We start from the raw sequence: 27,148 nt of genomic DNA, 5'->3' as shown, positions 1-27,148 counted from the left end.
AGAAGAAGAAGAAGAAGAAGAAGAAGAAGAAGAAGAAGAAGAAGAAGAAGAAGAAGAAGAAGAAGAAGAAGAAGAAGAAGAAGAAGAAGAAGAAGGGAGGGACTGAGGAAGAGAGGTCTGTAGGCAAGACAGGGTACTCTAGTTGTAGTCACAAAAGAAAATATGACAGCTGTGGAAAGTATTTCTAAGGTAGAATTGACAGGATTTATGATGAATTGGATGAGGAAAATAATATATTAGCTGTCAATATGACCCTGATCTTTCCCTCTACTTAAATGAGCCCTGACTCCTGTTAATAGATACCCTCAAGAATTTTGTTTACTATATAACAGATGTGTCTTGTGTTTCTCGACTTGCCCATGTACCTGGTCAATAGAAGCAGAAATTTCAGTTTGAGGCTTTGAAGCCTGCAACTAGGCTTTACGCTTTCCTGTGGCTTTGTTTCTCTGTGAAAACATGCCCGAAGTGGCCTGCTGGAACATGATGAATGCATGAAGGAGAGTTGAGATGTTCAGTCATCCCAATGGAGCTTGATCTGGATCAATAGACAGACATTTGGCACATAACCAAAAGAATAAGCCTAGCCAGAAGCCATACAGCCTTGCAGCAGATCCCTAGCTGCCTCCTGATGTGTGAGCAATGACTGCTTTGTATTATGCCACTGAGATTTTATGTATGAAGACTTTTGGCAATATATTGGAAATATATTTGTAATACAACCTCTGTTATAGTCTGAATACTTTTGGTTCTCAATTCATTTGTTGATATCCCATGCTCCAATGAACATGGTATTAAGAAGTGGGGGTCTTGGGAGATACTTAGGTCAGGGGAATGGTGCCCCCAGGAATTAGTGCCATTAGAGGAAGAAGCTGGTGAGAAATGATTTTTTTTTAGTCATCATTTCAGTTAAAAAAAAAAAGACAACACCATCTGCACATTTGTAAAAGGACCCCTATCAGAAACTGGGCCCACTAGCATCCCAACTTTGGGCTTCCAGGCATTCTTAACTGTGGAAAAATAAATATTTATTGTTTAAAGCGCACAGTCTATGAAATTCTGTTATAAACAACCCAAACTGGCCAAGACTTCATCTGTGAAGAACTGCTATCATGGAGGAAGTCAGTGTATTATTCAATGCAGTATTCTTAGGGATTAGGAAATAGGAGAGTTAAGTGTTGATGGGAGGTTGTACCTTTAAACCTTCCTATGACATTGTCAGCAATTAATAATATTCCTCAAAAGTTGGATTAATGGGTGTGTCTGTCCTTAGTAGTGGATGGTCCTAAGAAAGAAGATTCTAAAGGGGCAGGTTATGCTTTTGAGTGTTGGTTGTTGTTGTGTTTTTTTGGAGTCTACCTTATCTGTGGTGACAAAAACGTTTTTGTGTTCAAGCAATCATCATTCTTTAAAGGATGCTTACAAGATCATATAACATGGCAATGCATTTTTAAAAGATTAAGTTGGGAAAATCCTGCTCAGAGGAGAGCTTCTAGTTGGCTTGCATTTCTGATAGCTATGTCCCACTTTTGGACTATTTCAGAGAGTTACAAAGAGGACATCACCATTGAAGGCAGGAACAAAACATTCCCAACAGCGACACTGCCAGTTCAAAGCCACATCTCTTCAAAGAGGATGAAAGCAGAAACTGAACAAAAACTTCTTTCCTGGAGTTTAACTGTGGAAGGATGGCAGGGATGGACCAGGCTGCTTACATGCAGTCGTGACCCCTGTTTGTAGATGCTCTCAAGAGTCCCCACATTTAATTGTTGCTGCTAGGTAAGGGGTTCAGAATAAACATCTCTTTCACACAAGGGATTGCTGTCAGAGGAAAACAATTGCCTTCTAATCTTTTTTATTTGAACCTTGATTGTTTGTTATTATTTTTAAGTGCTTTTAAATAGATTCTGCCTGCTAGTGTTCAAAAGACTCACCATAGCTCCTTAGTGAACTTAATAATGTTGGTATGGTATAGGGCCTGAGATTCTGAATTACTAGCAAGCTCCTAGGAAGTGCAGCTTCTCCTGGTACATGCACCATGTGTTAAATGGCAATACCTTAAGGTAGGTACTTCTACTTACAAATCCAAAGAGAAAATTCTGAAAGCCTTCTTATATACAGCCTCTCCTCTCCTCTCCTCTCCTCTCCTCTCCTCTCCTCTCCTCTCCTCTCCTCTCCTCTCCTCTCCTCTCCTCTCCTCTCATTTCTTTTTCTCTTCCTCCCTACCCTCACTCTCTCTTTCTCAATCTCTCTCTCCTCTCTTCTCTATCTAATGCTTATTTTAGTTATCTCATGTAAAAATCATAGCTGTAGATGTACTGTGCTAGGTTTAAAAATGATGCATTCTTTCTAATAATATATGTACAAACAATGTGAATCAGTAAAATGCACAATTGCATGTCCTTCCTCCTCTAGATCTCATGCCTTGTGAAATTGCATTGTCAATCATTCTGAGGAACTGAAGAACTGCAAGTCTTAGAGGACATGAAGAGTGATGTTATATCTCTTCAATACCTGCATTTCGCTGCTCAGGAGAAGGCAGCTTAACCCTGCACCACAAAAGCCACTGGAGGAGAGACAAGGGCTTTGTCCTGGATGCATTCACATTCTCCACTGGATGGCAGCCAGCACGTATGGGAGGTGGAGCAGTGCTGGGCCCACTTGGCTGAGGACTTTCCTTGGTGAGCATTAATGGAGCAATTTCATTTTCCCCAGTTTTCCCTATGATACTAATAGTCTGAGATGTGACAAAGAGTGCAGGTGGGTGGATGAAAAATGTTTCCTGGCTCCTGCTTTTCTCCCTTTACTTTTAACATAATTTTTGTGCATTTTATAAACTAAAAGTGAGAATCTTACAGAAAGTACAGACAAGAAAAATGAAAGAAAAGAAGGAAAAAAAGATGCAATTAATTTCTTGTGTTTTTAGGTGAAAACAAAATTTTATAATTTTTGCAAAATTAAGATCCTGCTTTACAGGTGTGGCTAATTGCTTTCTTTTTAGTAATATGTTGGACACTTTCATGTATCATTAAATACTGCTTAATAACAAGGTTTTTAATGCCATAGAATTTTTATTTTTATCCCTTATGATAATTTAAGTGTTAAAATCATTGTCATTCACCCACACCCCTTCATATCTCTCTCTCTCTCTCTCTCTCTCTCTCTCTCTCTCTCTCTCTCTCACACACACACACACACACACACATACACCCATTGTCCCTCTTTGCTTCTCTTTTCTAATCTCTCACATATTTTTGTCCTTATGGAATAATGAGAAATAAGAAAGGAACAAGAGAAAAGCTTATATATAGGGAATTTTAAAGTGATGGAAAGAAAGTTTGCCTGAGAGACATGCATATTTGCTCAAGTCAAGGTTTTAAAGGATAGCAGGAGAAAAAGCCTGGGGCTCCAACACGTGAGAAAACACAGTAAGCGCTAGGAAAATAAACGACACAGAGAGGAGACATGGAGGTTATCTGCTGTATTCAGTCTCCCATCATGAGAGAGAGTCAGCATAAACAAGAGAAACAGACCCACAATAACTAACAGCATCACAGTTTCTAAAAAATAAATCCAAATACATATATTAATGTGTTTGGTTAAATGAAAAAGTGTGGGAAGGCAAAAAGGAAATAGGTAATAGCATAATTATTCTAATTCTAATGTCTTATTCTAACTAATAAGACAGCCAAATGGTAACTCAAGAAATAGAAAATAAAACTTTCAGTAATATATAATTTTAAATGTATTCTCACAACATGAAAAACTAAGAATAACTGAATTTCAAATAAATAGTGTATTTTTCTCACCTCAATATGTGTTAGGTATTTTTCAACATATGATACATGTAAAATTATTGAGACATATTATGTTTTTTATGTAAATCTTTAAAATACACGGCATGTATCCTGGAAAGGGGAGGTGGACATTAAGTCCTACTCCTCGTCAGGAACCTGTGGACAACTGATAGCTGCTGGAAGAGGGAGAGTCAGTGTTCTTTAAGAGTGTGACCTCTGGTAGGGCAATCAGACTCCAGTGGAAGGCCATGTATCCAAGAGTATGTGAGTAGGACAAATTTGACTTAATGACTTATTAAAAGAAAGAAAAGAGCATGATGCAATGTTAGATGAGTATGAAAGAGAGGGATGGATCTTGGAGGAATTGGAGGAGGCGAAGAATATGATTAAAATACCCTTACAATGGGACCTGGAGGATTGTTCAGTGGTTAAGAGCACTTACAAATCTTGAAGAAGACACATATTTGGTTCCCAGCATTCATCAACCACCTATAACTTCATTTCCAAGGGAGTCAACATCCTCTTCTGGCCTCCATGGATACCTATATGTGGTGATATATTGTGCACCCTAATAAAATTTACCTGAAGATCAGAGAACAGAAGGAGCCACTAGATTAAACATGGAAACCAGGCAGTGGTGGCACACACTTTTAATCCCAATACTTGGGAGCCACATGCCTTTAATCCCAGCACTAGGAAAGATGAGACAGGAAATGATATGAATAGTCAGAGAAAGGTATATAATGTGTAAGGAGACAGGAACTAAAGTATTTTAGCTGAGGAAAGCTGTTTAGGCTGAGGAGTCCTAGAGGTAAGAGGTGACTTGTTCCTTCGTGTCTCTGATTTTTCAGCACCCACCCTGTTATCAGGCTCTGTTTTTTTTTTTTTTTTTAAACAAGACCTTTTAAATTTTGTGTTACACCCATACATACATGATCATAAATAAAATTTTAAAATGTATCTTGTACTAAATTTTTAAAGAACTACTAAAAATAGGTGTGGTTTACCATCTCTCCTAGTGCATATACTTCCCCCACATAGATTATTCTTTACATTCACATGTACACACACACACACACACACACACACACACACACACACAGACTGTACATCATAGCATATGCACAGCGAGCTTTAATCCAAGTTGCAATACACAAAGCAATATTACTGTCTTTGTAGTGTCACTATAATAACTTATAGTTGACTCAAGATGGAAGGTGTAGTGGCACTTCTCATTTTATTTTTATTTTTAATTTATTACTACAAAGTCATAATAAGAATCAGAATGGTATTGTCACATGTATATACATGGGACAGAATAAAATATACAAATGTAAACACACATAGTTGTAGCTAACTTTTTTTTTTACAGAGAGGTAAAAATACACATTAGAGAAAATATAAGTGCTTTAGCATATGCTGATATAAAAACTGGATATGTACATATAGAAAACTTCAAAAGACTGTAAAGTAAGACTTGGTACTCATATACTAACTGCTAGTAGATAAAGCAGAGTACACTTCAATGTACAGGCACAGGCAAGGACTTTCTGAAAGGGACCCAAGTTGCTCATGAAATAATGGCTGCAATTGATAAACAGGACCTCATGAAACTGTACAGCTTTTACTGTGCAGGAAGGAAAGGAAATAGCTAATTGAGATCACCTACAGAACAGAGGAAAATCTTTGCTAATTATATATCTGATAGAGGAGTAATATCTAGAATACAAAAACATTAAAAATTCAATAAATGAAAAACTGATGTGGGCAATCAAGTCTTAAGACATTAAATACAAATAGCTAATGATTATATAAAAAATTCAATCTCACTAGCCATCAACGAAATGCAAACAAAATTCCATCTTCTCCTAGTCTGAATATCCAATGCAGTTGGAAAGTTTTTCCAGTTCTGCAGGCTCGTGGTCCTACAGCTGCTTATAAAATAGTTATTTAGAGGTTTATATTAATTACCAATTGCATGGCATGTGGCAGGCTTCTTGCTAGCTAGCTCTAAAATTAAGCTCAGTCCATTTCTATTTCTCTATATGTCACCATGTGTTCCGTGGCTTTACCTGTGTGCCATTACATGCTGCTCCCTGGACGGTGGATGGCATCTTTCCTATCTCTCCTTTCTCCTTTCACTATCTTTCTTGGATTTTCCTGCCTGGCTCCATCCTGCCCTGCCATAGGCCAATGCAGCTTTATTTATCAACCAATCAGAGCGACACATATTCACAGCGTACAGAAAGACATCCCACAGCATCTTATTATTAAGAAAACAAACCAAAGAGAGCACTTAAGTTTTGCTGTGGGGGTGTAAACTAGTCTAACTGCTATGGAAACTTCTCAAAGAGCTAGAAGTAGATCTACTATATGACCCACTTATACATTTTTGAGTGAAGGCCTCCAAGTCAACATATCTGCACATTAAGTTTATTGTGACACTATCCACAAAAACTAAGCTATGAAACCAACTTAAGTGTCCAACAGTGGCAGATTGGGTAGGGAAAATGGAGCATAAACACAATGGTATGTTTTTTCAGCCATGAAGAAGAATGAAGTTATGTCATTTCAGAAAATGTATATAAATGGAGATAAAAATTAGTCTGGCCAACCGCAGACATATATAGTGTGTTTTATTTCATTTGCTGTTCCTAGTTCAATATACTCACATAAAACCAAGCATGTATATATTAAATAAAAGTAAAGGTGGTAATGTGCATGGGGAAAAAGGGTACTTATATGGGTGAGAGAGAAGAGAGAGATGAAATAAGAGAGAGTAGTGGGGAATGGGATGAGCTACATGCTCAAAACATTATAATACATTATCTATAAAAAATTTTAAAGTGGGTGAATAAAAGCATTTTATAAAGACAAAGGACTTGGAACCAGTTGTAGGAAAGAAGGCAAAGACAACCTGTAGAGAAATATCCATTGGACTGACAGCTGGCTTGGCATAGCATCAATCAGAGCACTATCTTAACTTTTGGGAAGGAAATCCCTGACACTCTATGAAGACATGCCTTGAGGGAGAACAATGCTGAAATAAAGCCATTTTCAAAGCAATACTGAGAGAGTTTACAAGCAGCAGATCCTCACAGAGGCCATAACAAAGAACACATTCAGATATAAAGAAAATTGTACCAGACATATCTATACTAAAAATGAAACAAAACATTAAATACTGGATGGAGAGGTGAATGTAAATAAGAACTGACTAGGTATAAAAGACAGAATATCACATTTTTTTTTTAGGTTAAGAAACCAAGCTGAACAGGGTGGTGGTGGAGCACGCCTTTAATTCCAGAATTTTGGAGGCAGAGGCAGGCAGATCTCTGTGAGTTCAAGGACAGCCTGGTCTACAGAGCTACTTCCAGGACAGCCAAGGCTACACAGAGGAACTCTGTCTAAAAAAAAAAAAAAAAAAAGAAAAGAAAGAAAAAAAAGAAAGAAGGAAAGAAAGAAATCAAGATAAATTTGATTCTGACAATATATTTAATTTGTAAAAGAGGTAATTGGAACAAATTGTTTTACAGTTTAGTGTCTGAAATAGAAGAAGAGTTAAGATATTGATTAACTTTAGGGGCTGAAGATATGGCCTCACTGGTTAACTTTAGATTTCTTTTTTTTTTTAATTTTTTAAAATTTATTCTTCTCTCACACAATACATCCTGACTGCAGTTTTCTCTCCCTCCACTCTTTCTTCTCCTCCTTCAAATCCCCTCTCCCTCAGATCCCTCCTCTTGTTTTCCTTCAGAAAAGAGCAGTACCCCAGGAATATCAACCAAACACAACATACAATGAACTAGCCATAAACCCTAATATTAAGGCTGGATGAGACAACCCAGTAGGGGGAAAAGGGTCCTAAGAGCAGGCAAAAATAATCATAGACACCCCCACTCTCACTGTTAGGGGTCCCACAGGAACACCAAACTACACAACCATAACGTACTTGCAGAAGACCTAGCAGAGTCCCTTGCAGGCTCCGTGATTGTGATTTCAGTCTCTGTGAGCCTGCATGAGCCCTGCTTGGTTGACTCTGTGGACAGTGACACAACTGGACCAGAAGAAGAAGAAGGAGGAAGAGGAGGAGGAGGAGGAGGAGGAGGAGGAGGAGGAGGAGGAGGAGAAGAAGAAGAAGAAGAAGAAGAAGAAGAAGAAGAAGAAGAAGAAGAAGAAGAAGAAGAAGAAGAAGAAATGATTCTTAATGATATTACACTATACTCCTAGATCAGTGTCTAGCCCATCAGTTGAGAGGCTTCGTTCAGCAAATGATGGGAACAGATGCAGAGACCCATGACCAGAGAGTAGAAGAGCTTGAGGAACCCAGAGAAGACAGAGATAAAGGAGTGTAGAAGCCAAAAAGATCTAGGACACCACAAAAACACTTTAGATTTCTTACTAGGAACTCAGGTTAAGGTCCCCAGAAGGAGAAATATAGAAACTTAAGGCAAATCTTCTAAGCTAGGAAGTGTTGAAAATGGAATGGGGATAAAACCTAATTCAAATGGGGTTGAAAAACCATGAGCAAGTACATAAACAAATAACAAATGGGTACAAATCAGGCTGAGTAAAATAAAAGTGGATCTCTTTTCACAGAGGGTGAAAGATGAATTTTTAAAAACACTCACCTAAATTAGAGCTCACATACAACTGTAGAGTACCCACCAAACTAGTTAAAAGAACATTAGTAGTAATGAAAATATTGAACAAAATCAATTTCAAAGCAAAAAAGCATTGTAGAAGATAAAGAGGTTAATTAATATATTAAAGAAAGATTTTAATTATTGGAAAATATTTTATAAGTGCATAAGCCTAAGAAATAAACAAAAAGTTGTAAAACTCTTAGAAGAAAGATAAAAAAAATTACCATGTAGAGAGATTTCAGCAATCTCTCAGTTGGGGGTATGAATTAGTCTATAGGAATGTTGAACAATACAATTAAAAAGTAAATATTAGATATATTTAAAATCTTGATCCTGTAATACATAGAAAATTTATGAAAATTCATGGTATGTTAGGTCAGAAAGCAAATCTTAATGCTCAGTGATTTATATGCATGCATACCACCTGTCATAATTTCAATACAATTGCTGGTCTGGCAAGTTGTTACTGTCTATTTGGTGCATACTAGAATTATCTGGAAAGAGAGAGCCTCAGTTGAAAAAGATCCCTCGATCCTGTTGGCTCGTGGCCATGTCTGTGAGAGATTGCCTTGACTGATGATTGATGTCGGAGGATCCAGCCTATGGTTGGTAGCACCATCCCTGAATAGTTTTGTCTAGGCTCCTATAAGAAAGCCAGTATCTGAGCCAGTCAGTAATATTACTCCACTGTTCATACTTGAGGGTCTGCGTGAGTTTCTGCCCTGACTTCCCTCAGTGATGTAATGTGAGCTGGGCACTATAAAATGAAATAAACTTTTTCCTCCATAAAACTGCTTTTGGTCAAATCAATGTACTCTATCACAGCAAGGGAAAAGAAACTAGAACAACTGCTTTAAAAGTAAATAAATAAAAGTTAAGAAACTGTTGTAGGGTGCATTTGAGCAAAGAAACTCACGAGCGGGGCAGCATTCAGAACCACTGGAGGGTTGGAGCACTGCACACAGCAATTGGTATGGCAGAGCTCTGAGGGCTCACCAGGGAAGCATGATAGAAAAGGCATCTGAGCCACTGCAGGTCTGTGTCTGTCTTACTTGGACATGGTGTAATGGGAAATTGGCCTCAATTTTAATGGTCTAATCAGATGGCTGCATGAAACTGGCTAAAATCAAGCTGCTTATTTAGAAACACTCTTAGGCTATGCTATATTAATATACTAAAACTGTGGTTTGCTTCATGAGAAATAAAAAGACAACAGCCTCAGTTCAAACCCTCTTGTTTACTTTGTGCATAAATTAGGAATTAATAAAATTATAGCCAAAAGGAAAGTACCCCAGTGTGAGAGATAAGGGTTAATTTCCTCAAGATGGTACCATGTAAACTAGCTTTCTTGAATAGGAGGGGGCCTCCTACAAAGCTTCATGAAACCTGGCTATGTTTTCTTATGTAATGAGTAAGCAGAGCTTTGGGCAATAGTCCCCAAATCATGTCAGGATAGGGCCAGCTGTTACAGCCCTTGCTGTGAATGTCAAGCTGTCAGGAGAGGTCTGGGGCCAAAATTCTGCCATGTCATATTTGTGTTATCTAGAAAAAGCCTTTGATCATATATCAGGGGTGGGAGAATTATGTTTCCCTAGTAGTGGTTCTTTCATCTTAACAAGTGTTCTTTCTGAATGACTTCTTATCAGAGTCTTTTAGTTTAAGCACAGTCAGGTGAAACTATACATTATCTGCAGTTTTTTTTTTTCACAGTTGCATGTTTTTTATTCCTTGTTTTCTTTTAGAACAAGACTCACACGTGAAGACTGAAACGCAAAGCCACTTTGGAAAATAAATTGGTGTTCCTACCCAGTTGGTCCAACCACTGCTCTGTGACTAGGAAATTCCACCTCAGAGCAGCTGGTCTGAGTTCACAGTAGGCCTACCTGCTCTGCCATGATAGAATCCAATGAGGTGACTACTTATCACAGGCCAGAGCAGATTGCCCAAACATCCTCCCTTGGTCCTCAGAAGAGTTGCTTTAAATGTGAGGGTCACAATATTTGCCTCCTACAGTCTGAATGTTGAGACAAGTGTGCTTTCCACTGCCGTTGCAGTTCTGAGACACTGAGACAAGCAATGAAAGATGCATCCCCATTATCATTCTAGACTACACAAGCTGTGGGCTGCTGGGCACCACGATAACAAACAAAAGGCTGATAAGTAGGATTTTCTCAGTTTCAGTCATTTGTTCTTTTTACAGAACTTTAAGTCAAGTGGGCTTTGTGCCCCTCTTTCTTGCTTCTTTCAAAATTGAGAGATACTAGATTAGTCCTATTTAGAGATTCCACATAATGAAATTCATTTAGACATAAGTCACCTACAAGTTTTTTAAGAGTCTCTGAAATAATTGTTCAGGAAAATAAGTTTCAAATATGAGTAGTTTTAATTGACCACAGAAAGACATATACACACTCATAAGTTTCACCAAATATCATGACTCATTCCCTGACTTCTGAGGTGGTTTTCCCGAAACCAGTAAATCTCTATGTTTCTACTACATAGGTAAATTAGAATTTTATTTGCTAAATGAATGTCTTTTACACTTAAGTATGTTTGTTTGTTTGGCATAATGTTGTCATAAAATATACCCGTGTCTTCATTTAAGATATGCTTTTACTTTCTTGTGTTTCCCTGTGAGCAACATGCCATATGGAGACAGAGAAAAATAGCTTTATTTACATTCTTATGGGTTAGAGGCCCCTCAGGGTTTGCACAAAGTCACCAAAGTCTAGAGGTCTAGGACATCACAGAATGAGTTTTCACAGCAGGTAGAAATCATTTTGGGGCTCATCTCTTTTTATTTTCTTTAAGTTTTACTTTGCCTGTTATTGGTGACAGGGCTTGTGACAGCTCCCTCCCATCTCCTATTCAAAGTATATGGGAGGGTGGGATCTGTTTCTACCTTGTAGTGAGCATGGCTGTGTAACTTGATTTGCCCAAAAGTATGTGAAGAAAACTTAAAAGTCATTTCTCAGCAAATACATTAAATTGTCAGAATAAAGAGAAGGGATGATCAGCTCATGTCTATAGGACAGCAGCCTTGGTACTTGTTGGGGAGCACAAATATACTCTGTACAATCAAGATACTTTTGGTGTATGAAGTTGTGGGGATTTCAGAGATCGTTATTTTGGCATCCTAACAACATTCTAATACATTATTTCATCTACTTAGAGAAACACTAACACCATTACTACTGACACTGTATTTTAATTATAATATTTGATCACAAGACTAATGTTTCATTATCCGAATTCCAATGATTTCTTCTGACAGTGAATCTCTTTTTCTCCAGCAATTCAGTGTAAAAATCTGTCTCACCTGTGATTTTTCAACCTCCATGATGTCGTGTAATGATTTGCTAAATTATACTGATGTCAGAAATGGAGATTAGGAAAACAGAGAAAGAAGACCATGGTCCTCCATCCTTTTCTTATGTAGCTAACAGATACTTTAGTGTAAAAGTTTTGACTCCCTTGTGTTTGTTTTCCTATAGATTTAAAATGAAAGAATTGGACTGTGATATTTTTAAGTTAATTTTCAGCTCTAATGTTCTATGACTTTTTGCAACATTTGTTAAATGATGTTCTGCCATAGCCTGTGCTCTCCTGTCTTGCTTCTTATCCATTTGGTGGATAACTTTCCATCTTAAATCTCACTTCTATGTACTTAGCTTTAATTACTTTTCGCTATGCAGATGAGCTGCTCAGAGTTACATGGTCTACAGAGATCCATTTTTAAAAATTCCCCTGTTTTTTTTTTAATTCTTGAAAAAATTCAGAAAACATGCCATTGGCTAAGAATGATTATGTTTATGCCATGTTTTCCCTACTATGTGCCCATGGTAAATGTCAGTAATCAATGACAATACATTTCCTCTTTAGCTGTATTTCAAAGTTGCTTTTAACAGTGCCCATTAGAAACTGCCAATAGATATTCAGCTTTTATGTGGACATTTCTACTTTCCCTGATCTAACATGTGAGATCCAAGTAGTGTTCCACATCTTTCATAATCAAGCTACATTTTTTTTTATTTTTTATTTTTTTTATTTTTTTACAAACACTGAACCTACAGAATCTAGTTCAGTGGGAGACCTTGTTATGGCAGTAGGTTCTTGAGTATTTGTTATCTTCAACTAGAGTGATTTCTGCAGGAAAAAAAAAAGCAGTGTTCCTTCATCACCCACAAACTCAAATCTCTTTTATGATTATGGCTTCCTGTTGATACTGTTGCTCTGGAACTTGTGACTGGGGTTTCATCCTCCCTGAGTGTCACCCTTTAGTTGTAGCTGTATCTCTAGACTTTACTGAGAGAATGAATGAATATTGCAAATAGCTGATAGGGACAGAGGCAGAAGGTTTTTAAACTTTATTTAATGTGTATACTTGTGTGCCTGGGTGTGTACATTGTGTATCAGTAAGGGTCAGAAGAGCCCTGGAATTGGTTCACAAATGGTTGTGAGCCACCTGCAGGTACTGGAAAGTGAACTCTTGTCTCCTGCAAGATCAGTAAAAGCCCTTAACATCTGAGGCATCTCTCCAGACCCATAAGCAGCATTTTAAAATGAATAAACACAGCATTATTCACTTATTGGAAAACAGCAGCAGAATCTGCATATGTGAAACATTTTTCATCCTGTTAATAGTGTTTGGTGCACATTAAGAATTACTCCTTAAATGAAGTCCATGACATTACCCTCACCGGGGTCTGTGGTAGGAAAACACATTGCTAAGAGGCTCCTGGGGTTTTCCTTTTCTAGTAGATAGCATTTCTTTATGGTAGAAACGACAGCCAATGACTTTTCTCTGCACTGTAGTACCTTCCACATCCCTATGATTCCCCATCCCAGCCACCTCAGAAATGCAGAGGCACACGTGGGGAAAATGATTGCTTTACTGAAGTGCAACTGTGGGCTCATTGTTTCAGAATTCTGAAATATAGACCCAATAGCTAACAAGGAAAACCACAAGTCAAGAATATGATATTTCTCACATCTCAGTACTTTGCTTCTTAATGTATGGTCCATGGACTGCCCAGTCAATGGTAAGGAAAAAAAAAAAACTGGGGCTGAGAAAAAAAATCATTCAGAAAATTTTATAGCATTTTTTATTATGCTTTTCCACTGATTCATGTTGATTGAGTTTTTAAATAATGTGAATAAGGCTTGTATTTTGCAGGTCTTGGCTTAAGTTTTATTTTATATTGTATTAATCATTTATTTTCTAAAAGGTATCTCCTTTGATGACTGGAAGGTGTATAGCCCTTGAGAATTATTGCTGAATGTATATCTGTATCTATATATTTATGTAGGCATGCATTATTTCTATGCTGGGTTTATTTGAATCTTTTTTCTTTTGTGTTTAGAGTTCTAACAAACATCGAAGTCTATGTTTCAATTTTAGCAAGGCAAAATATACTGCATAGGTTTCTTTTAGAGAGGATATCAATAATTAATTATGCAAGGTTTCCTCGCAAGCACCCTCACATTTTATCCTCCCCAGATGACATTGTATCTAGAAACACAAAGAAAGATGACTAGATGGTGTACACAACTGACTTCCCATCTTACCTTTTGAGCTGCCTGGATTGTTAGTTATAGCTCTAAATTTAAACTGTATTAAACATGAATTATTGTTGAAGAAAAATGAATATAAGCTCCTATGTCCAAGGAACAGATAATATGTTGCATTCAGAACCAGGTGTCCTTTGACAAATGCTGGCAGTTGGAGGTTACCGGCTGTGTAAAGGGTATGGGAGGTAGAATGCACATTGCAAAATACAGTTTCATTGCTGCTGAGGTCATGTGGGGATTTGGCTCGCCTACATTTTCATTTAAATGGTATTCACAAGTAATGCCATTGTGAATGAAGTTATGTCATTAAAATGTCAGATATTTTAGACCCCATTTCCATATGCCTATTATATGAAGACCTGCAACTTGAAATCTCTCCAGATTAAACTGAGAGGAAAATATAGGCTCTCATTTTGAATACATCCCAGAAGGGATTAAGTGACCTGATTTCAAGGAAAAAAAATAGAACAGGCTATGCAATGACTAATTTGCCTCTTGGTAAAATAAAAGTGACAAACAACAACTTTATTCATAATAGAACTTTCCCCAAAGCAGACTTTTCTGCTAACGCTGGCATATTCTATTTGTAAAATATTTTGAATGTATCTCATGTCATGGGCCTCTGTTTGTGAATTCAGGTTTTCTTCCTTGCAGACGCATAAAATCTAGCTTCCAGTTTAATGTAAAATTAAACATTTTAGAAGGTATAGAGAAAGCTTCACATCAAGCACACAATTTTATTGGAAAGCAGGCACTCTGGATCTCTTGCATCCTGCAAGAAAGAGCTATCATCCATAGTCAGTGAGCCTTATCAGTAGATTTATATTTGATTTGTACTCTCTATATTCTTAATGTGGTCTGATTTGGCAATGAAATGAATAACTACAGCATTTTCTCACTGCAGTAGAATTCTCAGCATGTAGAATAGTTCGTTTAGGAAAGGTACTGATTGAAAAATAAGTATGGGACCACTGTTGTCTCTTCATTACATGTTTATGATTGGGACTCTATAGATTTTTTAATGTAAAACATTGAAGTAACTAATGATTTGTTTCTGGTTTGTAATTCAAATATATTAGTAAATTCAGATTTAATAGTTCTTTTTCTTTTCTTGAGACAAGGCCTTTTTGTATAGGATAGGCTGGCCTTAATTCAATACCTTTTTGCCTACCCTTCTTGAGTGCTGGGATCACTAGTGGGCACCACTATGTCTTGTTTTATGATTTTTTAAAGCAATCCTTTTAATATTTTAATTCAGAAGATGATACCTTTTCTCCGAGATTTTCCCCCCTAGATTCCCTGTGAATGTAAGGCCAGCCTGTTCTACATAGTGAGTTCCAGGCCACCCAGGGCTACATAGTGAGACCCTGTCTCAAAAACAAAAAACAAAACAGAAGATGAATACAGAGAAACAGCAATGTCAAAAGAAAGGTATTTACATTTCCCTTTTCAAAGTGAGAGTTTAAATATTATTCTTTTTTTTTCTAATTCAGTGATTGTTTTTCTTCAAGGGCAAGGGGAAGAGCATGAATACATGGGCTATAATAAGAAGACATAGGCTATCTGCTCAAATTTTAGTCAGGTATATTAGATTTCAATATGTTGAGAAAGGATTCCCTCCTTTAGGTATTAGGACTGGGACCATGCAAACAGTATGTGACAACCTTCCAAATTCAGATTTATCACAATACAGTTTTCAAACACTTTCTGAGTTTTCTTGATTATACTATGGTGTATGTTAGTAATGGTCACGACTAAAGACTGGGTTTCAGCTGTACCTGCTGCTCGGTCAGTATCTTTGATATGCCATATGATCAAGCAGGGGTCTCATACCTAGCATCTCATGATGCTGAGATGCCATACCACAGGAAGGGAATCTAAGGAACTCAAGTACCTCAGCATTTTACTTCCTCTCTTATCACAGACAGTGAAGACAAATCCTGGCTGTGACAATGAGATTTCAGTAATAGGGAGAAACTGAAGAGATGGCTGCAGTCCAGAGAATGTGAAATCACATTCAGCCAATGTTGCCTAGGCTTACTGAAAGAGGAATACACTTCTGGGCTCTGGGAGTGTTGTCATATATGTGGGTATGCCTAGAGAAATGTCTGTTTTCATGCTGTGCACCGACACATAAACAGAGAACAACTAGCTCTCATTCACAGCTTAAAAAAGAACAGAACAGCTCACACTTATATTAGAAACCATAAGACATGGGTTCTGTCTCTTTCTTTATGTCTCTGTGTTAGTTCTATGTGTTCTTTCCCTGGACTTTGAGCAGCTCGTTTACCTCCTTCCTGGAATACTCATGATGGATTGTGAGGGTATATCCAAAACAAAACAAAACAAAACAAAACAAAACAAAACAAAACAAAACAAAACAAAACAAAACAAAACAAAACAAAAAAGCTCACTCAAGACACATTTTTGTTATTGTTGTCTGGAATAGTAGTGGAAATGGAAGAAGTTCTTGTTTGTTTGTTTGTTTTAAAGCGAAGTGTTTTCCTCTTTCCCTCTTTTCTTCTTCCTTTTCCATTTTCTCCTTTTGCTTGCCAGTTTGTAAGGAGTAATCCCATGAAATTATTAGTCGAAATATTGTGTAACTTTTCATCTTTCATTTTAGAACTCTCAAACCAAGCATTCACTCTTGTCCCATCTTTCCTGGCATGAATTCCATGTGAGTGTGCCCCCAGATATTTAAAGAGATGAGGATAGAATGGAATAACTATAGTTATCCATTTGTGGGTCACCAGATTCCAAGACTGAATTGGAAGCAAAGAGAACTGTGAGGAACTGTGTACTTTCCTCTCTGGAGTGACACACACACACACACACACACACACACACACACACACACATACACACACCTCAAATGCATTGTAAATGGTCATTATATTTGAGACAAGGGTCCAACTATGGGAAAATTGACAAGACTGGTCACATGTGCTTTGTCAAAGTATTTCCTTCCCCTCTGTGTGGGTCTTCACATTACTCCCTGGATTTCAACAGCCACGGCATCCCTTTCCTTTTCTACCTCCCTCACACAAATCCTTAAATATTTGAGCTGTTTACATATTCTTTATGTTGTGATGAAATCTACATCAAGAACGTTATCATTTCTAACATTCTAGATGTTTAATAAATGCGACATTTAGTACATTCACCTTGTGTAGCCACAACCACCATCCATCTCTAGAATATGTTCATCTTCCTAAACTAAATCTCAGTCCCTATAAATCAGTAACACCACGTTCCTCCCTCCTCACACCCCTTGACATTTCCCTAAAGCATTTATTCATACACACATGAATCCTAAAATTCTCCACCCATTCTTATAATCAAGGAGAATCTCTTTCCTATGCAGATTCTGTTATATATGTATCCCCATAGTAATGAAGATTTAAGAGGAATTAAATTCAAAAGAAGCAACTTAGGAGTGCCAGGCACCTATCATTGGTGGGAGGAGAGCAGTCTGTGTTGGCCTGCTAGTTAGTCAGTGAACTCTGCCACTTTCGATTAAGTCTTTCTGCAAGACATTATTACTAGCATGGATAAAAGAAATAACAGCCTACTCTACTTCATATAATACATTAATGTGAGTGTTCTCATCAACCCATTAAATGGCCTTTTCCCCCCACTGAGCAAAGAAAGCAGAAATTAAAAGTTCCTACTTTGTATAAAGCTTGTCCTATATATATGTTTGCATAAGCCTCATTAACGCTTTATAAAAGAATTATTATTTTTTTTTTAAAAAACAACCCCATCATTTATTGAGCTTCTCCCAGAAGACAGCCAGTTTACCACTAATTGCTCTGAACACAACTCTCCCTGTGAAATAGGTACCATTAAGATTTGTTTTTTGACAAAAAGGGAAATTCAGGCTCAAAGCAGTTGAAATGAAGAGTTGTAAATGCAGAACAGTGTGGGTCCATTTACATTAGTTACTTAGTATAGCCAGTAGTTAGGTCTAGACAGTGGAGAAAGCCAGAATTCAGTAAAGAATCGCCTTCACAATGGCAATGCAACTTGGGTTATGTGGAGTGTAGGGCAAAGGGAGTAGGTGGCTAAGATAAATGCTCCTCTTTTCAATCTTTTCTGAATACCTAGATCCTAGATAATTTTCTCTCAACAGGTAATAACTATTTCAAAGAATTAGAAAAAAAAATTAAGGGAAACATTGAGGAGAAAGCATTTCTGCAATCAAAATGCGAATGATATTAAGATATATGATGAAAAAGGATTAACAACTTAGATAGTTTCTATGAAAAATGAAGTACTGAAAATTGCAGCAAATTCAGTAGTTTTTTTTTTTTATAATTAAGTCTCCAATAATGCTATGAAGTAGATCTTATGACAACTTCTAAACATATGAAAATGGCATGATACAATGATGTGTAGTAGTTTACTCCAGATCACACTTCTGCTGAGATTAGCATATGCTACTTGCTAAGGCTATTTCAGGTTATTTCTCTCAACTTTCTTCTAGGCTAGGATGTCAATTCTCATTTTTAAGGAAGGAAAGCCATGCCAAAGAAATAATTCTGCTGATCTAAAACTGACTACTTCAAATAATAATTTGGCCTAGTTGGGGAGGGGTGACCTTGGTTTTCTTTCAGATAGAGACCGTATGCTGACAAAGGAAAAGAGGATAGAGTTCAATATTCTGTCTCTGCCACCTAGGTCTGTGTCAAGCAGAGCTAATCAAGACATCTTAATGATGACATGTAGAGGTAACCTTTTTTGGGATATAGTATACCATAACATTCTATTTCAGAGGGTAAAATGGGATATTGTCTTATACTTAAGCGAGGTATCTGGAATTTAGAATTTAGTCTTTGATAAATATTTTTCTGCAGCTGGAGTCTGCATGGGATCCTTCTCCAATTCCTTATTAAGAACCTGAAGTAACAACTGCGTCTGGTTTCTTGGCACCTAGTTTGGAAAGAAAAGGCTGTATAAAGAAACACAAACAGGTGAAAACAACCAAGAGAAGCATTCATTGATAGCAAATGAATAAATTCAGGGTGGAAAGTAAGATGAAGGGAAATTGATAAAAATCGTTGTTGTTATTAATGGAGACAGAGCCTCCACTGACTATGTAGTACAATGTTGCACTCTTACTGATCATAAATATAAAATGAGAAACTATTAGAAGTTATAAGAAAATGCATTTAAAATTACATAATGATTTTAAAATATCAGTCTTTCTCAGCCAATTACACAAAAATTAAATTCTAAATAGACAATTTATTTGAATAACTTTATTAATGTTATTGAATTAGTTGCTAGATACTAATACTTGTCTTTAGAAGCAAACATATAGTTATAGATACATAAAAAAGTCACCGGGAAAGAAAATACTACTACATTTTCAAGAGTCAAAATTTAAAGTTTGTATTAGTATACTAAATTAAAATATTAGCTATCACTTAAAATTTTAATATATAAACACTAAATAAAATAAATTATTCTAAATCCAATAAAGTAAAATAAAAATGAATTAATTAACTTTTAGAAAATTGTGATAAAGAGGAAATGGTAACATTAGCATTGATAACCAAAGTTGTACTCTAAGGCAAATTTGTAACTCATTTAATAACTTATATATATTAAAATGAAACAGTTAGGGAGCCAACATGGGACTGGTCTAGGCCCTCTGCATGTGTGTAACAGTTGTGTAGCTTGGTCTCTTTGTAAGGCTCTTAGCAATAAGATCAGGACCTGTCCCTAGCATTTATCTGGCTTTTTGGAACCTGTTCCCCATGCTGGATTACCTTGCCCAGCCTTGAGGCAAGGGGAGGAGCTTGGTCCTGCCTCACCTTGAAGTGCTATGCTTTGTTCAAGCCCACAGGAGGCCTGCCCCTTTCTGAATGGAGACTGAGGAGAAGTGGGTGGGGAGAGGGGTAGATGGGAAGTGGGAGGGGGGCGCACAGTGGGGAATTGCTGTGATCAGTATATAAAATGAATGAGAAAATGTTATTTAAATAAAATAAAAAAATAAAATGAAATTAAATTATGAAAGCATTCAATGAACAAATTGTTTTTAAAATATGAACAATGTACAATAAAACAGAAAAAACAATAAATATATAAGCAGAAAATTGAAAAGGAGCAAAGTGGAATAGGACAATACATACTTGAAAGACTGTTCTGGAAAGTATTGACATTTTGGATGTGGAAAATTTAATCAAGATTTATAATGAGTATTGACTTACTTGAAAAGACATTAAGAGTACATTAAAGTATTAATATAACTATAGCATTTCAATAAATTATACTAATGAATAAAGTTTTGCTAAGAAGATTGAGAATCTCAATGACACTATGGTTAGTTAATTATCAGTGATTAAAAGCACTAAAGAACTGACTAGATCAACACATAGAATGAGTTGTCTTTTGCAATACTCCTCACTTGTTAAAAAACAAATAGAGGCAATAGTCCACTTGGCTGCTGAAGAGAACATTCATTGATACTGAAACCTTTGAAAACAAATGCTAGTGATTTAAGTCTAGGAGATCCACTTGGTATTGGATAACCAATCCAGGAATCCTATCCTGGGGTCAAAAACTCATGACTGTGTATGTCATCAGTCCTAGAGGACAATGTACCACTATTATTCTGCTAAATGGTATAATATCAAACTACCTTCTAAATGCTCATCTTTATAGCATAGACTGTGTGCTTCTCAACCGTCACCATGGAATCTTCCTTTTATAGTAAATGTAGATTAATACAGAGACTTACAATTAGAGTGCAGACAATAAGAGAAAAGAAGGGGAAGACAGAAAGTGATGTAATTCTATTTCAGTTAAAAACAAAAAGAAACTAAAGAGATGATACAAGGTTGGCTGTGGAGGTTGGGTGTATCTGTGAGGAGCTAGAGAAAGGAATGGTGGTGAATATGATCAAAGTACATTCCATACAATTCTCAAAGAGTTGCTTAAAATTGTATTAAAATACACACCGGGAGAGAGTGAGAGGAGAGAGAGATACAGAGACAGAAACAGAGAGACACAGAGAGATCCTGAAGAGTGCTTAGTCCTAAATGGGTGGTCTGTATTATATCCCCCACTGAAGGCTCAGAAGTCATTGTGGAAGAGGGGATAAAAGATTGTAAGAGCCAAAGGTTGCGATAATTGCATCAAACTAATAATGTTAATATTAATTTCTCTTGTTTTAAAAATTATTATCATCATTGTCATCATAATTATTATTAGTGTGTGTGTGTGTGTGTGTGTGTGTGTGTGTGTGTGTGTGTGTGTTTGTGCATGTATACACATGCCAGGCCACATATATGGAAGTCTGAGGACAATTTTGAGGAGTTGGTTCTGTCCTTCACTGTGGGTCAGGATGGTCTTACATCCTCAGACTTGTGCTACAAGGGTTTCACCAGCTGAACTATCTCACCAGACCACATTTCTCCTAGTAGAAAAGTTCATTGTAGTTCCTGAAGAATTAAAAAAAAAAAAAAAGAAAAAAGTATAGACTTCTCACTTTACTCTCTTAATTGACTTCTTTGAAAAGACTTTCTAAAGGATGAAGTTGAAATAGAAAACATAAACTATTATTGAACCACTGATATAGATGGCATTTGTATATGATTTGACTATTAATCTCAGATATTTGAAAATATTGACAAATAAACCCTTAAATTCCTCAAAGAACTGGTAACTTGCTAGGTACAAAATGAAATTTGCAAGATTCCTTTGCTGTCTCATATAATAAAAATAACTAGGGAAAAATGAAATGAGGAAAAATAATACCCTCACATCATTATGTATGGCAGCAAGCTAAACATCAGCAAAATATATGCAGACACTCTCAAAAAATAAAAATACAAAATCTTAAGTGATGTAAGAATTGAACAAATAGAGACATATCCTAAGTTTTACATGGGGAGGTTTAATATAATAAAGTTTTCAAATTTTCTCTAATCATAAAAATACTATGATTGCAAAATAATGCCAAACCAACTTAGGTGATAGAGACAAAAAAAGACCCAAATTTCCTAGTAAGAATGAAAAGATTAATTTTAAAAATATTTTAGAGCTACTGAATAATAAATATACTTACACAAACAGCCAAATTAAAACAGAAAATGAGTTGAAGTGGTCTGACAATGATCTCAGACATCTATATTGCAAATGAGTGAAGGACAAGAGGAAATCTAGAATAGGCTGTGGAGCTGAAACTGTGGGGAATTAAATGATTTTCTATAGGTTTAGATTGGCTCATTAAAGTTGTATGCTTGAATATGAAATCAGAGTGCTTGTTCAGAATTAAATGGTAGTGTGCTGTCTTTTGTTCCTTTTGCATTGATTTTCTCTACAGAAATAGACACACACACAATAATCATCACAATTAGCATTATTGCTAATGTTCATGTAGTGCTTCTGTTGTGTCAGGAGCTATTCTAAGCACATTATCTGTACCTCATCATTCAATTGACCTAACAACCCTATAAATTTTATACCATTATTTGCTACAATTTACAAAAAAATGCTCTTAAGGCATAGATAGTCACCATAAATTGCCCACATATTGTGACTCTGAGACCACAATATGAAAACAGGCAATCTGCCATTAGAGCCCAGTGCTTAAGATTTAAACTGAACTTGTATATATATATTTATAAACATTTCAAACCAAAAGTAGTAAGTTGGGACATAGAGACACTAAAATATTAATATTGTTTTTAGTTTTTATGGTGAGAATTTTTCTTTTTCATACACAAAGGATTAATACAATTATATTATAAATGGCTTTTATAACCATTAATGGTTATAATCTACACTATCTATTATGCTGTACTGTCTGATTCATTGGTTCTTTAATACAAGACCTTAATGCTCATTTAGTTTTCAGTGGTTACCAGAGATAAATGGCCCCATAATAATTATAATTGGCACTGTAATTTGAGCATTAGACCCTCCTAATTCTGGAGTTGGGCACAGTTCTTTATGGTGTACTCTAGATGTAAAGTGTATTGTGATGTGTGCTCATTCTTCTGGGTTGAACAAAGATCTGAAAGTTCATTTTAGTTTACCATTTTGTAAATTGGTATCATTGGGGAGAACTTAAAAAAATGGAGGAACATTTCATTTCTTACTGAAACTAAACATACACTTGCATTTAAAAAATATTTTGATGTGAACAAAAATTTAAAACTCCATTAAATTGTGTCTTCTATTTTTTAGTATGTACCCATAATGAAGACACACACACACACACACACACACACACACACACACACTCACACACACAAGTTGTTTATGGCTGCCATTCCAGCCTGGCTAGAATTTGCTGCTCTAGCTGAAGCAGAGTAGAGGAAAATATGCTGCTTCTCTGTATTCAGCGCCTTCTACTCTATGGCTAAAAATAAGAGAGTGGGATGGAGGTCTTCTGAGGTGGCACCTGATTCATCCCTCAGTGTTGCTCTGTGTGAGTATGTGGGTGTGAATCTATGTGACTCAACCTTCCTCCACAGCCATCTCACCAGATCTGCCTCCAAGAAATGCATATGCCCTTGTGAGCTGAATACAAAACCCAACAAACACAACACGCCCTTTTGTTCCAACTGGCAGATCCATCTCCTTGGCAGAAAATGCCTGTGTGCACCTGTTCAAATAGATCTCGAGTGAGTTTTAGTGTTTCTGCACTTGGCTGACAAGGAGTGTAGAGTGATTCTTCATTTACTTTACAAATCAATAAGCACCAAATTAAGTTTAATAATGATGGCAAACACATATATGCACATATATTTCTTCATCTTCAATTTAAAAAATAGGATTTATTACAGTCTGGCTAATGATAAACAGTTCATTTCAGCTATTTTTTTTTCTTTTTTAAGAGCAAGAAACTATTTTAGGCCACTGGATCATTGTTTGATCATAGGATTTGGATCAGTTTTTCAAGGAACATTGAAATACTTTACCTACAGCCTATAAGTGCCTCTGATATTCATGTTTAGAGGGGAATAAATGATGATGTTCAGTATTGCCTGATGCAGTTGTAAGGTAGCAACTATGTTTCTTATCCTATGGAGTGTACTGAAGTAGGAAAGCTGTAAGTTAGACACGTAGATGTTTAGGTTCTTGTTTCTGCCGTGGGATTAGAGAGACTATAGTCAAACAGATCTTCCCCACCAGCCTGAATCATCTCACTGTCACTGACAGTTGACAGTCACCTATGAGTCTTATGCTCAAGCTGTGACAAATCTGATTATAATTATGGCTTTGGCACACAGCTTCTGATGTGCTTGGTGGGTGGGAGACTTACCCAGCCATTTCAACCATGGCTGGCACATGTGCCCTCCCAATCCAGTTATCTGTCATGCAATAATATTCTGAAATAATTTAGTGAGAAAAAAAGAACTGATTTGGAACCCTGACATCCAAATTCTGGGGTAAAAGGGAGGAAAAAACAGTGATTTGACATACTAATTGGGAGAGATTAAAGGAAAACATAATTAAATTATTCTAGATCAGTATTCCATTCACTATGAATTAGAGTATTTACTCAATATATAGATAACTGTGTCAAATTTCATGTTTATGAGTATTTTGCCTGCATGTATGGCTATGCATAATGTTGTGCAGTGCCCTCAGAGAGGCCAGAAGATGGTTGTGGACATCCTAGAACCGGAGTTGAAGACAGTTGTGAGTCACCATGTGGGTGCTGAGAGTACACCCATGGTCCTCTGGAAGAGCAGTTAGTACATTTAACTGCTGAACCATCTCTCCAGTCCTCTGTGTTGAAACTTACTATAAGGAAGGCTGAACATCAGTATAATTTGGTTATAATTTTTTTCTTTGTCTTCAGACAGGGTATCACATAGCCTAGGTTGGTGTTGGACTATATAGTAAGGCTAGCCTTGAACTTCTGATCCTTTGCCTATAGCATTCCAGTGATGGTTTTACAGCATTGTATCACCTTGACTGGCTAAAGTTTTTAAAATTTATCAATGAAATTTGTTTTTTTTTTTGTGTGTGTATTTTGTCAGAAATGCCATACACAGGGCAGACAAAAACAAAGATGTATTGGTTGAGTTGCTGATAAAGCACCTGGAAGTTCCCATAGTCATTTTTCGCCTATATTGCCTTTCACTTTATATGAAACATCTTTTATTTGTGGGGGAGGGGGCTCACAACTCTGTAGAACCTAGTTTGAGAATGACCCATAGAGTTGAAACATTTAGCTCAGGTTAGGCTTGTGGCCAGAAAGCAACAGTGAGCATCTAACTATGATGGGAAATGGAGGCAGACACCTTGATCATTCACTAATTCCATGGTAAGGGATCCATATACTTTCTTACCACATGGGCCCATTTATAAATTTGTTCTTTGAGACAGAGAACATCTATGGAAAAGCTGACTACAGAAATAGAAACAAGAAATAACACTGCCAAGATTCAACAATATGATTTTTCTGTCATTTCACCTAAATGTTAGAATGATACATGGTTACTTTGACTTAGTCTCTTCTCTTCCAACCTCAACTCAGTTGTGGGGAATGAGGAATTACACTTTGAGAACATGTCATCTGGACAGAGAAGCACAATATTCAAAGTTAGGTAGTCGTATCAGAGATTTCAAAGTTCACAAATTCATGGATCAACCACGCACCAGGAATGCTTTAGAAGTCATTTAAAGAAAATGACTAAGGATAACATAATGCCAAATTCAAAAGGTATTTTGAAAACTATTGTCCATAAAATTAATATAGAAATTCATTCCTCTTCTTCCTAGAAAGGAAAGGACCATTCAGCATGAAGTGAAAAAATTTAGGGCAGAGGGTCTTACTAATTAAAGATATGGAGTGAGACTTTAAGGAGAAGACAATGGCTAAACCTCTATTTTCTTCTGAAATCTCCTGTGTGTAGAAGAGTAGGATAGAAGGTCAAGAGATTACTGAGTTGACACACTGGTGATTGCTGAAGATCAGAGTTATGGACAGCAAAACTTTTCAGAAAAACAAATGTAAATTTGAACTAATGCAAAAATGAATGCCAAAATAAGTATAGAACCACATAGATTTAAAAAGCAGATTGCAGTATCTTATAGAATAAAGTTGAGTATACCGTGGGAATAACAGAGAAACAGAACATGGTGAGTCTCAGAAATGGAGAGTTGGGGGTGGGGCGCTGAAATGTGCTGCTTGGCATGGCATATGTGTAGGTCAGGGCCTAAAAGAAGGCATGAACATGTAATTTTTTTGTTGTTGTACCTTTGTAGGGATGAACGCTTGCTCTACAGATGTAGCCTAGGAAGCAGATTCACGAGCGGGAATGGCCAATAGCACAGGAGCGTTATAAACAACAATAAACACACAGTGATACATTAGTTGTCCAAATTCATTATGTATTTACCTACTCAGCTACTGCACACTTGTAATTTATATTTGCATTAGTTAACACATTAAAGATAATGTCAGAGGACACAAAAATGCATAGATGCTGCATTAAGTAATGAAAACAAAGCAGTTCCTCTTGGATTCATTTGACTAAGATTAAGCACAAATTTGAATCCTCCACTTCTCTCCCTGTATCTTCTGTCTGGAATTTGTGGTTGCTGGCTTATCTGTATTTTTCTTGATATGTATGCCTGTGCCTAATGTCTAACTGTCCCTATGAAAGAATTTTTCTTCATATTTATTGAACAGCACAGAAAACACTCCATGGGAACAGAATGAAGGACACTTTATAGAAATCTTTAACAGAATTTTATGAGGGGAAGTCTTCTTACTGACCCAGATTAGTTGCAAAGAGAATTTATCAAGCTATACTCACATTGTTTTCAACACTTATGGTGGGTATTTGTTGCATAAGATTGCTTCTGACCAGTTGGCTCCTTTCAGCAAATAATTACCACAACACGAACATACATTATTCTGAGTTAGAGGCATGGAAGAGTAAATGATTCAAGATTAAAAATATAACATTAATGTAGGATGTAAAGATGATATTATGGAAAATCTAAGACATAGTAAGGTTGGTTACACTGTTCTCTGAAGGTAGGTTAAACTTGAAACAGGCTGAGTACACAGTAGGACAGCAGGTAAAATGCATAGCTTTAATTAGTCTCAAATGAACTCAAGTTGTATTATTAACCTTGCTGTGAGGTCTGAGAGACGTTCAG

General features: G+C 36.5%; 1 long non-coding RNA gene across 3 annotated transcripts in view; it reads left to right on the top strand.

Annotated features, from left to right (window-relative positions):
• Positions 1-27,148, top strand: part of LOC119087897 — a 155,653-nt gene that overhangs the window by 106,164 nt on the left and 22,341 nt on the right. For 2 of the 3 annotated variants that reach the window (XR_005091413.1, XR_005091412.1), the window contains exons 3-4: positions 1,541-1,776; positions 2,413-2,678. This is a non-coding gene — a long non-coding RNA (uncharacterized LOC119087897). The remainder of the gene's footprint in view (positions 1-1,540; positions 1,777-2,412; positions 2,679-27,148) is intronic. The other variant, XR_005091414.1, reaches the window with a different exon arrangement.

The sequence above is a fragment of the Peromyscus leucopus genome, chromosome 4 (genome assembly GCF_004664715.2).
Source record: "Peromyscus leucopus breed LL Stock chromosome 4, UCI_PerLeu_2.1, whole genome shotgun sequence".
Lineage (NCBI taxonomy): Eukaryota > Metazoa > Chordata > Mammalia > Rodentia > Cricetidae > Peromyscus > Peromyscus leucopus.
This window is presented reverse-complemented; position numbering and strand designations above follow the sequence as displayed.